Source organism: Syngnathoides biaculeatus, chromosome 9 (genome assembly GCF_019802595.1).
Source record: "Syngnathoides biaculeatus isolate LvHL_M chromosome 9, ASM1980259v1, whole genome shotgun sequence".
In the NCBI taxonomy this organism is placed as follows: domain Eukaryota; kingdom Metazoa; phylum Chordata; class Actinopteri; order Syngnathiformes; family Syngnathidae; genus Syngnathoides; species Syngnathoides biaculeatus.
In genome coordinates this window covers 22,511,075-22,526,895 of record NC_084648.1, presented here as the reverse complement: position 1 = coordinate 22,526,895, position 15,821 = coordinate 22,511,075, and the positions used below count along the sequence as shown (strand labels likewise).

Below are 15,821 nucleotides of genomic sequence, written 5' to 3'. Positions count from 1 at the left end.
TTTCCTTGTATGACTCGCTGTATTATGGGGTTCCAGCACCAAGTCTCCTTCTCCCCTTTCCTACCAGATGACACACCAAGTACTCTCCTGCCTGTCTCTCTGATCACCTTGGCTGTCGTCGTCCAGTCTTCCGGGAGCTTCGGTTGTCCATCGAGAGGCTGTCTCACCTCTTTCTGGAAGGCCGCACAACATTCTTCCTTTCTCAGCTTCCACCACATGGTTCTCTGCTCTACCTTTGTCTTCTTAATCTTCCTACCCACCATCAGAATCATCCTACATACTACCATCCTATGCTGTTGAGCTACACTCTCCCCTACCACTACTTTACAGTCAGTACCTCCTTCAGATTACATCGTCTGCACAAAATATAATCTACCTGCGTGGTTCTACCGCCGCTCTTGTAGGTCACTATATGTTCCTCCCTCTTTTGGAAACAAGTGTTCACTACAGCCATCTCCATCCTTTTTGCAAAGTCCACCACCATCTGCCCTTCAAAGTTCCTTTCCTGGATGCCGTACTTACCCATCACTTCTTCATCGCCCCTGTTTCCTTTACCAATATGTCCATTACAATCTGCACCAATCACAACTCTCTCGCTGTCTGGGATGCTCAGAACTACTTCATCTAGTTCCTTCCAGAATTTCTCTTTCAACTCTAGGTCACATCCTACATGTGGTGCATAGCCGCTAACCACATTATACATAACACCGTCAATTTCAAATTTTAGTCTCATCACTCGATCTGATGCTCTTTTCACCTCCAAGACATTCTTAGCCAGCTCTTCCTTTAAAATAACCCCTACTCCATTTCTCTTCCCATCTACTCCGTGGTAGAATAATTTAAACCCTGCTCCCAAACTTCTAGCCTTACTACCTTTCGACCTGCTCTCTTGGATGCACAGAATATCAACCTTTCTCCTAATCATCATGTCAACCAACTCCTGAGCTTTTCCTGTCATAGTCCCAACATTCAAAGTCCCTACACTCAGTTGTAGGCTCTGTGCATTCCTCTTTTTCTTCTGACGCTGGATCCGGTTTCCTCCTCTTCTTTGTCTTCGACCCACAGTAGCTGAATTTCCACCGACGCCCTGCAGGTTAGCAGTGCCGGGGCGGGCGTTGTTAACCCGGGCCACGACCGATCCGGTATGGGATTCTTTAGATGAACGCTCATATTTGTTTGGCACAGTTTTTACGCCGGATGCCCTTCCTGACGCAACCCTCTGCATTTATCCGGGCTTGGGACCGGCCTACAGATTGCACTGGTTTGTGCCCCCATAGGGCTGCATTGCTGGATGAATGACAACCATGACTTCCAAATTTAGCGTGCGCGGGCATGAACCAGGTATGTTATGCGATGGGAATACGCACCCAAGAGGGCTTCCAGCGCAATGGTTGTGCTAGATGAATGAAAGGCAACCATGACTTCCACACTTAGTGTGCACGGACATGAACCAGCCATGGTATGCGGCTGAAGGACACCCGAAAGCGGGCTCGCAGCGCACTGGTTGTGCTGGCTGGATGAAAGACAACCATGACTACCATACTTAGGGTGCACGTGCATGAACCAGGCATGGTATGCGGCTGAAGGACACCCGAAAGCGGGCTTGCAGCGCAATGGTCGTAATGGATAGATGAAAGGCAACAATGACTTCCACTTTGGCTGTGCTGGCTGGATAAATGACAACCATGACTTCCACACTTGGAGTGCGCGGGTATTAACCAGGCATCGTATGCGGATGAAGGACACCCGCAAGCAGGGTTGCAGCGCAATGGTTGTGCTGGATGGATGAAAGGCAACCATAACTTCAACACTTAGGGTGTGCGGGAATGAAACAGGGAGGGTATGCTGGGGGGGGAACGCACCCAAGCGGGCTTCGAGCGCACTGGTTGTGCTGGCTGGATGAATGACAACCATGACTTACACACTTAGGGTGTGCGGGCATGAACCAGGCATGGTATGCAGGGGGGAACGCACCCAAGCGGGCTTCCAGCGTACTCGTTGAATGACTACCATGACTTCCACACTGAGAGCACACGGGCATGAACAACGCATGTTGCACGGAAGAAGGACACCCGCAAGAGGGCTTGCAGCGCACAGGTAGTGGTGGCTGGATGAATGACAACTGTGACTTCCGCACTGGTTGTGCTGGATGGATGAATGACAACAATGACTTCCACACTTTGGGAGCGCGGGCACGAACCAGGCATGGTATCTGTTTGAAGGACTTCCCCAAGCAGGCTTCCAGCGCAATAGTTGTGTTGCCTGGATCAATGACAACCGTGACTTCCGCACTGGTTGTGCAGGCTAGATGAAAAGCAACCATGACTTCCACTTTTAGGGTGCGCGGGCATGGACCAGGCATGGTATGCTGGGGTGGGGAACGCACCCAAGCGGGCTTCCAGCGCACTGGTTGTGCTGTCTGGATGAATGACAACCATGACTTCCAAACTTAGCGTGCGTGGGAATGAACCAGGCATGGTATGCGATGGGAAGACGCACCCAAGAGGGCTTCTAGCACACTGGTTGTGCTGGATGGATGAAAGGCAACCATGACTTCCACACTTAGGGTGGGCGGGCATGAACCAGACATGGTATGCGGTTGAAGGACACCAGCATGCGGGCTTCCAACCCACTGGTAGCGCTGGCTAGGTGAGTGAAATATGTGACTTCCGCACTGGTTGTTCCAGTTGGATGAATGACAACCATGACTTCCACACTTAGGGTGCGCAGGCATGAACCAGGCATGGTATGCGGGTGGAGGACACCCGCAAGCGGGTGAAGGACACCCGCAAGGAGGCTTGCAGCGCAATGGTTGTGCTGGATGGATGAAAGGCAACCATGACTTCAACACTGAGGGTGTGCGGGCATGAACCAGGCATAGTTTGCAGGGGGGAACGCACCCAAGCGGGCTTCCAAGGCACTAGTTGAATGACTACCATGACTTCCACACTTAGAGCACACGGGCATGAACAACGCATGTTACGCGGAAGAAGGACACCCGCAAGCGGGCTTGCAGCGCGCAGGTAGTGGTGGCTGAATGATTGACAACCGTGACTTCCGCACTGGTTGTGCTGGATGGATAAATGACAACCATGACTTCCACACTGAGGGAGCGCGGGTATGAACCAGGCATGGTATCCGTTTGAAGGACTTCCACAAGCAGGCTTCCAGCGCAATAGTTGTGTTTCCTGGATGAATGACAACCGTGACTCCCGCACTGGTTATGCTGGCTGGATGAGAGGCAACCATGACATCCACACTTAGGGTACGCGGGCATGAACCAGGCATTGTATAATGGGGGGGTGGACACACACCCAAGCGGGCTTCCAGTGCACTTGTTGTGCTGGCTTGATGAATGACAAAAATGACTTCCAAACTTAGCCTGCGCGGGCATGAGCCAGGCATGGAATGCGATGGGAAGACGCACCCAAGAGCGCTTCCAGCGCACTGGTTGTGCTGGATGGATGAAAGGCAACCATAACTTCCACACTTAGGTTGCGCGGGCATTGACCAGGCATGGTATGCTGGGGGTGGGGGGGCGCACCCATGCGGGCTTCCAGCGCACTGGTTTTGCTGCCTGGATGAATGACAACCATGACTTCCAAACTTAGCGTGCACGGGCATGAACCAGGCATGGTATATTGGGGGGGAATGCACCCAAGCGGGATTCGAGCGCACTGGTTGTGCTGGCTGGATGAATGACAACCATGACTTCCAAACTTAGTGTGCGCGGGCATGAACCAAGCACGGTATGCGATGGGAAGACGCACCCAAGAGGGCTTCCAGTGCACTGGTTATGCTGGATGGATGAAAGGCAACCATGACTTCCACACTTAGGGTGCACGGACATGAACCAGGCATGGTATGCGGGTGAAGGACACCCCCAAGCGGGCTTTCAGCGCAATAGTTGCGTTGCCTGGATGAATGACAACCATGACTTCCGCACTGCTTGTGCTGGCTGGATGAAAGGAAAACATGATTTCCACACTTAGGGTGCGGGGGCACGAACCAGGCATGGTATGCTGGGGGGGAGGGAACGCACCCAAGCGGGCTTCCAAAGAAATGGTTGTGCTGCTTGGATGAATGACAACCATGACTTCCACACTTGGGTTGCGCGGGCATGAACCAGGCATGGTATGCGGCTGAAGGACATCCGAAAGCGGGCTTGCAGCGCACTGGTTGTGCTGGCTGGATAAAAGACAGCCATGAATACCATACTTTGGGTGCTCGTGCATGAACCAGGCATGGTATGCGGCTGAAGGACACCCGAAAGCGGGCTTGCAGCACAGTGGTTGTGCTGGCTGGATGAAAAGCAACCATAAATTCCACACTTTGGGCGCAAAGGCATGAACAACGCATGCTATGCGGGTGAAGGACACCCACAAGCGGGCTTACAGCGCAATAATTGTGTTGCCTGGATGAATGACAACCGTGACTTCCGCACTGGTTGTGCTGGCTGGTTGAATGACCACCATGACTTCCACACTGGTTGTGGTGGCTGGATGAATGACAACCATGACTACCACACTTAGGGTGCACGGGCATGAATCAGTCATGGTATGCTGGGGGGGAATGCACCCAAGCGGGCTTCCAGCGGACTGGTTGTGCTGGCTGGATGATTGACAACCATGACTTCAAAACTTAGCGTGCGCGGGCATGAACCAGGCATGGTATGCAGGTGAAGGACACCCGCAAGCGTGCTTGCCGTGCAACAGTTGTGCTGGATGGATGAAAGGCAACCATGACTTTCACACTTTGGGTGACAGGAATGAACAACGCATGTTATGCGGGTGAAGGACACCCATAAGCGGGCTTCCAGTGCACTCGTTGTGCTGGCTGGATGAATGACAACCATGACTTCCACACTTGGGGTGCGCGGGCATGAACCAGGCATGGTATGCGGCTGAAGGACACCCGGAAGCGGGCTTGCAGCACACTGGTTGTGCTGGATGGATGAAAGACAACCATGACTTCCATACCTAGGATGCACGTGCATGAACCAGGCATGGTATGCGGCTGAAGGACACCCGAAAGCGGGCTTGCAGCGCAATGGTTGTAATGAATGGATGAAAGAACACCATGACTTCCACATTGGCTGTGCTGGTTGGATGAAAGGCAACCATGAATTCCACACTGGTTGTGCTGGATGGATGAATGACAACCATGACTTCCATACCTAGGGTGCGCGGGCATGAACCAGGGATGGTATCTGGCTGAAAGACACCCGCATGCGGGCTTCCAGCCCACTGGTAGCGCGGGCTGGGTGAATGAAATATGTCATTTCCGCACTGGTCACGCTGGATGGATGAAAGACAACCATAACTTCCATACCTAGGGTGCACGTGCATAAACCAGGCATGGTATGTGGCTGAAGGACACTCGAAAGCGGGATTGTTGATTGGAATGGTTGTGCTGGATGGATGAAAGGCAACCATGAATTCCACACTGGTTGTGCTGGCTGGATGAATGACAACAATGATTTCTCCACTTAGGGTACACGGGCAAGAACCAGAAATGGAATGCGGGTGATGGACACCCGCAAGCGGACTTCCAGCGAACTGGTTGTACTGGATGGATGAATGAGAACCATGACTTCCAAACTTAGTGTGCGCGGGCATGAACCTGGCATGGTATGCAATGGGTAGACCCACCCAAAAGGGCTTCCAGAGCGCTGGTTGTGCTGGATTGATGAAAGGCAACCATGACTTCCAAACTGGTTGTGTTGGCTGGATGAATTACAACCATGACTTCCGCACTGGTTGTGCTGGATGGATGAAAGACAACCATGACTTCCATACTTAGAGTGCACGTGCATGAACCAGGCATGGCCGTTTTACAATCAACGCCAAAACTCCGAAACACCATGAATAGAAGATTGCAGGAAAGACAAAAACCAAGAGTTAAAACAGAAAACATTGCAAAAGTACCGTACTTCCTAACTGCTGATGTAAAGGAAGAACAAAAATTTATGGAAATACCAGAACAAGCAACTTTTAATTGCTTTTAATCAGAGATTCCTTGTATGTTTTCACTTTTAAAATCGTTCCCTTTTAGTGTTTCAACAATAAGGCTTAGGGTAAAAAATGAAAGCCCAAAGTGTTTTATACAAAAAAGCTTTAGTTTTGGAAATATTCATGTTTGTAACTTTTTTTACAGCTAAAAACAGCGTTTCAGAGCATGATGGCATATTTTCCTCAACTTGGCTATAAAATCAAATGGGATGCTTTTCTTGCCAAATTTATCCATGTTTTGTATAGAACTCTCCACCACACAACATTACAGTCCTTTGGAACCAACCGGAAAGCTTTAGTTTTGGAAATATTCATGTTTGTAAATTTTTTACATCTAAAAACACCATTTCAGAGGATGATGGCACATTTTCCTCAACTTGGCTATAAAATCAAATGGGATGCTTTTCTTGCCAATTTTATGCATGTTTTCTATAGAACTCACCACCACACAAGATTACAGGCCTTTGAAACCAAGAGAAAAGCTTTAGTTTTGGAAATATTCATGTTTGTAACTTTTTACAGCCAAAAACAGCGTTTCAGAGCATGATGGCACATTTTCCTCAACTTGGCTATAAAATGAAATAGGATGATTTTTTTGACAATTTCATGCATGTTTTCTATAGAACTCTCCACCACACAACATTACAGGCCATTGGAACCAACAGAAAGCTTTAGTTTAGGAAATATTCATGTTTGTAACTTTTTTACAGCCAAAAACAGCGTCTCAGAGCATGATAGCACAGTTTCCTCAACTTGGCTATTCAATCAAATGGGATGCTTTTCTTGGCAATTTTATGCATGTTTTCGATAGAACTCTCCACCACAAAACACTACAAGCCTTTGGAACCAGCAGAAAAGCTTTAGTTTTGGAAATATTCATGTTTGTAACTTTTTTTACAGCCAAAAACAGCATTTCAGAGCATGATGGCACATTTTCCTCAACTTGGCTATAAAATCAAATGGGATGCTTTTCTTGCCAATTTTATGCATGTTTTCTATAGAACTCACCACCACACAACATTACAGGCCTTTGAAACCAACAGAAAAGCTTTAGTTTTGGAAATATTCACGTTTGTACCTTTTTTTTACAACCAAAAACAGCGTTTCAGAGCACGATGGCACAGTTTCCTCAACTTGGCTATAAAATCAAATAGGATGCTTTTCTTGCCAATCTTATGCATGTTTTCTATAGAACTCTCCACCACACAACATTACAGGCCTTTGGAACCAACAGAAAAGCTTTAGTTTGTGAAAAATTCATGTTAGTTACTTTTTTACAGCCAAACACAACGTTTCAGAGCATGATGTTACATTTTCCTCAACTTGGCTAGAAAATCAAATCGGATGCTTTTCTTGCCAATTTTATGCATCTTTTCTATAGAACTCTCCATCACACAACATTACAGGCCTTTGGAACCAACCGGAAAGCTTTAGTTTTGGAAATATTCATGTTTGTAACTTTTTTACGGCCAAAAACAGCGTATCAGAGCATGATGCGCACATTTTCCTCAACTCGGCTATAAAAAGTAATAGGATGCTTTTCTATCTTGCTTTATGCATGTTTTCTATAGAACTCTCCACCACACAACATTACAAGCCTTTGGAACCAACCGGAAAGCTTTAGATTAGGAAATATTCATGTTTGTAACATTTTTACAGCCAAAAACAGCTTTTCAGAGCATGATGGCACATTTTCCTCAACTTGGCTATAAAATGAAATAGGATAATTTTTTTGACAATTTCATGCATGTTTTCTATCGAACTCTCCACCACACAACTTTACAGGTTTTTGGAACCATCCGGAAAGCTTTAGTTTTGGAAATATTCATGTTTGTATCGTTTTTACAGCCAAAAACAGCGTTTCAGAGCATGATGGCACATTTTCCTCAACTTGGCTATAAAATCAAATAGGATGCTTTTCTGTCAATTTTTATGCACGTTTTCTATAGAACTCTCCACCACACAACATTATTGTCATGATCCTGCCGCTCCAGCACGAGCTGTGCGGGTGTCCGCGCAGGCGCGCTGATTGGAAGGTGCACACCTGCACCTCATGCAGCCTGATTATGCTGTGGATTTATATGACCGCGATGACAACTGGCCGGCGCCAGTTCGTATGATCTTCATGTCCCGTTCGTGTGCTCCGGTATCCCTGATCGAACCTGTGTGTACCGACCTTCGTCCGTTCTCCGACCAACCTTGTAAGCCCGACTCCTTCGTTACTTCTGCCTGCTTTGATTGTTCGCCTGTGTACCGACTCCTGCCTGCCCGCTCACCTGGTCTCTTCGCCCGACATCCCAACTATGGCTGCTGCACCGGACTGCCTGCTGGATCCCCTACCTCTGCATATAATAAATGTGTCTCTTCTTGAACTAACTTGCGTCTTCCGAGTTCCTGCATTTGGGTCCTACTCTCGTTCCGATGGGACGTGACAATTATAAGCCTTTGAAACCATTCGGAAAGCTTTAGTTTTCAAAATATCCATGTTTGTAACTTTTTTACAGCCAAAAACAGCCTTTAAGAGCAATATGCACACATTTTGCTCAATTTGGCAATAAAATCAAATGGGATGCTTTTCTTGCCAATTTTATTCATGTTTTCTGTAGAACTCTCCACCACACAGACATGAGCAAGGGGCAGCGGTGGTTCATCATGTTCCTCTTCAGCCTGCTGACGTCGAGGCTTTGTTGGAGTTGATACAAGAGTGGAAAAGTGCTCATGGACTTGGGAAGGTCAACTGAGAAATGGGTGAAATAGAACGAGTTAACAGACTCGCGGATTTTGCTCAGTTTAGCAGAAGCCCTTAAGCTGTACTCTACTTGTATGCCTCCACTGGCCACCACCCGGGATAAATGGCCAAAAGGGTGCCCCAGGAAAGGTCGGAGGAAGAGGTCTTGGGCTTAGGCACATGCGGTCTGGAAACAGGGGGAGGTGAAACAAATTGACTTGGACTATTACGAGGGAGGGAATAAACAAAATCTTTTCCAAGGTCAGAAACGAGCAGGGGGTCAAATGAGTTTAGGTCCTCAGCAAAATATGAAAAATCTGAGTGTGGCAAAACATGTGGTGGTGAATAGGTTGGGAATGGATGATTATCATCACACATGGGTGGCGCAGATGAAAAGGTAGGAAAGGACAAAAAGACAGAGCCCACTCAGATGGGGGATGCTTGGTCAAATATAAATTTTTCACTTCATACTTTCAGAATTTTCCATCCATCCATTTATTATCTGAGCCGGTTATTCTCACAAGGGTCGCATGAGTGCTGGAGCTTATTCCATCTATCATCGCAAGGAGGCGGGATACATCCTGAACTGGTAGCCACCCTATTGCAGGGCACACAGAGACAGTCTCACTCACAATCACACCCAGGGGCAATCTAGAGTCTCCAATTAATGCATGTTTTTGGGACGTGCAAGGAAACTGTCGAGCCTGGAGAAAACCCACGCATGCACGGAGAGAACATACAAATTGCACACAGGCGGGGCTGGGATTGAACCCAGGACCTCAGAATTTTGAGGCCAATGCTTTCCAGCTGATCCACCGTGCCATCCCTTTTTTATAATTATTTGTTTTTTTCTTTCTTTTGTTAGATCCCTTTGTTTGGTTCCCTTTAGATTCCTTCTAGCTGTGATCAAATAAGCTGTAAAATGGGGGGCGGAGTCAGGTCAACGAGGAAGTAGAGGGTCTGGCCCTGTGTGGCCCAGCAGCAGCTCTTAGTGCTGCCATGTTTAAAAAAAAAAAAAAAAAGACTTCAACCTATAGTTCACTGCGCTGGATCTGTTTTACTCTGCGCTGAAAGTGAGCGACAAGTGGCAAATGCGCGATGGCACAGCTTAGAGGCAACATTGCCCTTCGGTATGATTGTGAGTGCAACTGTTTTCTATCTCCATGTGCCCTGCAATTGGCTGACAACCAGTTCAAGAAAAAAAAATAATAAACAGCCTGTAACCAAAAAAAAATGTACTAAATGAAAAAAATATATAATGAACAAAATAACATAAAAGGAAAAAAAAATCTACATGGATTTCACTTAACCCCGGTACCCATGCGTGATCTGTTTACAAGCCGTAAAAAAAAGCAAAATTCCCCTCAAGCGCAGAGTACAGAAAAAGAAATGTTAAAACTTCTTGAAATAATCCATCTGGTCTTTTTGGCTTATGTTTGAATAATCAGAAACATATTGTTTGGGGTGGTGCAGAAGGAACCAAATTTTGGCCATGGCCTGTGACCCTGTACTGCACTCTGCTGCTTGCTTTTTAACATTTAATTTCTTGAGACTGACTAACATCTAATATTGCTTGATAGTGCCACGGTGAAACATTGGTGACAGTGTCTAACTCACAGTTCTGAGGACCAGTTTTCAAATTTTGCATGTTCCCTCTGTGCCTATGTGAGTTTTCTTTTTGTATTCTGTTTTCCTCCGACGTCTCTAAAACATGTTTGGTAGATTGATAGAAAACACTAAATTGCCTGTAGGTGTGAATATGAGGGAGAATGTTTTTTTGTTTATATTTGTGCTGCGACTGGATGGCAGCCCGTTCAGTATATACCCTACCTCTTGTCCGGAAATCGCTGGAATAGACAACACACCCACGGACCCAGTGAGGATAAGCAGTACAGAAAATTGATTGAATCAGGAAAAAAGTTAATGCATGACTCATCTTTCTTCAGTTAATGGATGTATAATTGGATCTTCTGCAGATAGTAATGTCTCCAAATTACATTGTATTGGCAACCTGATCTCCTCTCAAATTTCATTAGCTCAAATGTTAGAGTTTCAGTCAGAACCATGAAGCATTTAAAAATTGGGAGGGACTGATAGAGTTCACATTTTGTACTTACTGGAACTATATGTTATCTGAAGAGAAAATCTTTGTAATTTACTTTTTGATTATTGTCTACAACAACTCTAACGTCTTCTTTTCCTTTCGGCTTGTCCCGTTAGGGGTCGCCACAGTGTATGATCTTTCTCCATCTTAGCCTATTTCCTGCATCTTCCTCTCTAACACCAAGAGCCCTCATGTCTTCCCTCACAACATTTATCAACCTTCTCTTTGGTCTTCCCCTCACACCTTTGCCTGGCAGCTCCATCCTCAGCACCCTTCTACCACTCTATCATTTCTGTCCAAACCCTCGAAATCTGATCTCGCGAACCTTGTCTCCAAAATATCCAACTTTGGCTGTCCCTCTAATGCAGGGGTGTCCAAACTTTTTGGAAAGAGGGCCAGATTTGGTAAGGTGAAAATGTGTGGGGGCCGACTATTTAGCCTGACATTCTTTGAACCATTAACATTAAATACAAATTAACTTTTTGGGATTTTTTTTAATTTAATTACAAATGGCATACTTTTACTTTTACATTTTTTTTTACATTTAGGTTTTTACCGAAAACACAGACCACAAAAAATTAAGAAAACTATAAAGGATATCTAAGTTCATGTGAAACATTACATATTATTCACTATTATATGCTCAGTGTAGGAAAAGTGCTGAAAACAAAACAATGATCACTGCATATTCAAACTGTGATTTTGACCATCACAAAAAAATTAATTAACTGAGATTTAAGAATTTATTCAACTCAGAGGACTTAACAAAGGTCTTGCCTGCACTAATGTGAAGGGTGATACTGGGATATTGACTGCAGTATGTAGTCCATGTCTGGCTCAAGAGCAGTGGTTTTGATGCGCAAGACGTCACGCAGGTGAGAGTCACTCAGTCTCGTCCTCATGCGGCTCTTGTTAATGTTCATAACGGAGAATGTCTTCTCGCACATGTATGTGGAGCCAAACAAGCTCAGCATTTTCTTAGCAAATGTCCGAATTGCTTGGAACCTGCCTTCATCCAGCTGGCGGTAGAAGTTGACAAGAGGGAGCTGTTGGTGCCGACTGCGATGCTCGGCGTCACACTGCAGCTCAATGAGCTCCAGTTGCAGGTGGTCTGGAGCGTCATCAGGGTCCACGGAGAAAGGAGAGGAAAAAAGCGTGATCTCCTTTTCAATAGCTGCAAAGTCCCGAAAGCGCTGCTGAAACTCCTCAACCAGAGATGAGATGTCTGCTGCATACTTTGTCATTTGCGCACTGATATTGATCTGTGGGAAACTGGTCACAATTTCCTGCAGCGACGGGAAATGTGCGGTATTGGGCTGCGCCTGTGACATGTGTCTTTGGAAAAGTAGCAGCTTGGTCCGAAAGGCTTTGATGTGTGAATACAGTTGGCTTACCACTGCATTTTGCCCTTGAAGGCTTGTGTTCAGCGCATTCAGATGTCGCGTTATGTCAACTAAAAATCCCAAATCAGCCAGCCAAACAGGATCATTTAATTGTGGCATGGGTTGTCCCTTTTTAGTCAAGAATTGTCCAATTTCCTCCCTGAGAGAGAAGAAGCGCTGCAGCGCAGACCCCCGACTGAGCCACCTTACGTCGGTGTGATACAAAACATCTCCGTATTCAGCCTGGATGTCGAGAAGAAACTGTTGAAACTGGCGGTGGCACAGCGCTTTGGAGCGAATATAATTAATAGTCTTTATCACCGGTTTCATAACATTATCATATTTCATATATTTGGCACAGAGAACTTCTTGATGAATAATACAGTGGAGTTTAATAGCGCTGCCTCCTTCTTCGCTGACTTTGTTACAGACAAGGCTTGATAATCCACTCCGCTCGCCAGCCATGGCAGGTGCGCCGTCCGTAATAATCCCGGTGACTTTATTCCACTGTAGTTTCATGTCATCTACGGTGGAACAAACAGAAACAATTAAATCCGTTCCTCTTGTTTGGCCCTTCAGACTCTGGAGGTCCAGAAGCTCTTCACTCACGTTCATGTCATTGTCCACTCCTCTTAAAAAGATCAGTAACTGAGCGGTGTCGGACGCATCCGTGCTTTCATCGCACGCTAACGAGAAAAAGTCAAACTCAGTTCCTTTTGCCTCTAACTGTCTCTTAATATCTAATGAAACGTCTTCAATTCTCCGTACCACAGTATTACGAGCCAGGCAAATATTGGCAAACTCTTGCTTCTTCGCGGGACAAATTTTCTCAACCATTTTCATTACACAGTCTTTAATAAATTCACCCTCAGTGAAAGGTTTGCAGTGCTTTGCAATCAGCGTTGCCACTTCGTAGCTTGCCTTTGTGGCATTTTCATTTGACTCACGGACTCTTGTGAAAAAGCTTTGCTGTGCCGTTAAAACAGCTTCCAGTTGCTTCACTTTTTCACCGCGTTTGTTCCCAGTTAGCTTGTCGTAGCTAGCATGTTTCGTCTGGTAGTGCCTCTCGATGTTGAATTCCTTGAAAACAGCCACAGTCTCTTGGCAAATTAGGCAGACACAGTTGTTTCGTATTTCAGTGAAAAAATACTCAAATTTCCACTTGTCCTGGAAGCGGCGGCCCTCGCGGTCAACTTTCCTTTTTTTGTTTACAGACGCCATGTTAGAAATGGGCTGGGCTGAAACGATCACGCAAGGTCAAGGGTCACGGCGGCCAGAGTGCGGCCACAGGGCTACTGCCATCTTCTGGTGAAATGAAAAATAGCTTTTTGTACACATGTATTTTATACTGTGGTCAACAGTGCTGGCGGGCCGCATATTATTGATTTCATGATAGAGGCCGCGGGCCGGTAAAAATTTGTCCACGGGCCGCAATTGGCCCGGGGGCCAGACTTTGGACATGTCTGCTTTAGTCTCTCTGCCACTTGAAAAGAAGGAAAGGAGTCTTTGATGAGTGGAATGTCAAGAGCCTGCAGTTCTACTATTGGAACCAGGGTGGCATTTTGTGCTCTCTCCCTCTCTCTCTCGCTCTCTCCCCTTCCTTCTCTTTCCAGCACCTTCCTCGGCCGCTTATGTCTCCAATCAGTACTCGTTACCACATGCTCTTCAGCCTGCCTGAACATAGAAAACCTTGCCAGAGTATTGAAACTGCTCCAGCAGTATCATTACTTCCCAGTCTTGAAATGAGCCTATTCAATTCCTCATATCCTTTCTGACCTCCATATCTTTCATTGTCCTCATTGTTCCCTCCTAATACCTTGCACACATGCAGCCAACCCTCCCGGCTGCCCTCATCAGCCTCCTGCTACGCATTCCCTGCCTTAACTACCTGCCAGTGCACTTCAAGGACATCTACATTTTGATGTTTTGAATAAACTGTTCCTCACAGTCATTCTCTGTCTGCTCTTAGCTTCAGCCTCCATCCATTTGTGACAAAATACTTTGGCCACAAATGAACCCAGCAAACCTATATGTGCTAAAACAGGTACTCATCCACCAAAGTGCCCACGTAGCTTAACACAAAAAAAAAAACTTAACAAATCATGGAATCACTACAATCCCTCGGGGAACAAAACACCCTCTTTCCATTGAAGATGCAATCTGACCACTTGCCAGTAAGTGCTGTATTTTCTGGATAACAAGTCGCTACTTTTTTGTGGTGCTGTGAACCCCGCAGCATGTTTTCCGATGCAGTTAAAATGTTTTGCCTTTATTTTTGCTACTGGCTATCAATAAATATATAACAAATATTTGAGATGAAAATAACTGGGGCGAAAGAAATACCGAAATGCTGTGTGATGCAACCCTTATGAGGCTCTTCAATTCTGATACTGAAGACGAGGACTTCAGTGGATTCAGTGAACAAGAGGAGGACGAATAAAAACAATGACTTTCCTTTGTATTTGAGCCATTTTACTATTGTCAAAAAAGGTATCTAAATAAAAGTTTATGTTACAAAGTCCGTGTTTGTGTGTGTAGTTTTTCAATTTGCTGTGCATGCGCACGTGTCCACACGTGTGCTTGTGTCCGTCTTTGTGTGTCTTTGTTCGCGCATGCGTGCACGTTTGCACATGGTATTTTTGTCCAATTGTCCAATAATACGTGTGTGTGTGTGTGTGTGTGTGTGTGGGTGTGTGTTTATGTACAGTGCCTTGTGAAAGTATTCGGCCCCCTCGAACTTTTCAACCTTTTGCCACATTTCAGGCTTCAAAATAAATATCATAAAGGTATAAGATTTTCCTTTTTTGTCAAGAATCAACAACAAATGGGACACAATCGTGAAGTGGAAGGAAATTTATAGTATATTTGATACTTTTTTTGACAAATAAAAACTGAAAATTGGGGCATACTGTATTATTCGGCCCTTTTACTTTCAGTGCAGCAAACTCACTCAATGAGGATCTCTGAATGATCCAATGTTGACTGATGATGATAAATAGAATCCACCTGTGTGTAATGAAGTCTCCGTATAAATGCACCTGCTCTGTGATAGTCTCAGGGTTCTGTTTAAAGCTCCACTCTCATGCCTATAAAAATTCTAAAATAGATATTGTAATGAAAAATACATAGAACATCATTCACTTCAATGTCTATATGAAGAAATAAATATGAGCGGAGAGTGTGTCATCCATGCGCAAAGTTGCGGAAGTCTCATTCGACATCCAAGTGGTCGCCATATTGCCTGCAACATCATCAGCATATGTTACACCATGACATTCACCATTGAAAACACATAGTGGCAACTTGCTATGGAACACGGAACCTTTTTTCGAAGAAGAGAACATCACACAATCGAGTGAAATAACCTTGGCAATATTACCCTTATCATTTTTAACCATATTTTGATGATACGCGGACCACTTCTAACTAAAGTATGTAGCATACTCAGGAGAACCCATGCCGAGCGGGGGGGGGGGGGGGATCCTTTCTCCTCCTGCATGCGGCCAAACCACCTCTGCGTTGGGGCCAACATGGAAGCCATAGCCGGTGATCACGTCGTCACAAGCCGTCCGACGTGCACATTGACACATTTTGCA

General features: G+C 45.7%; 1 protein-coding gene across 7 annotated transcripts in view; it reads right to left on the bottom strand.

Moving 5' to 3' along the window:
* LOC133506632 (general transcription factor II-I repeat domain-containing protein 2B-like) overlaps positions 1-15,821 on the bottom strand; it is a 123,711-nt gene that overhangs the window by 58,862 nt on the left and 49,028 nt on the right. The gene's annotated exons all lie outside the window — the stretch shown is intronic.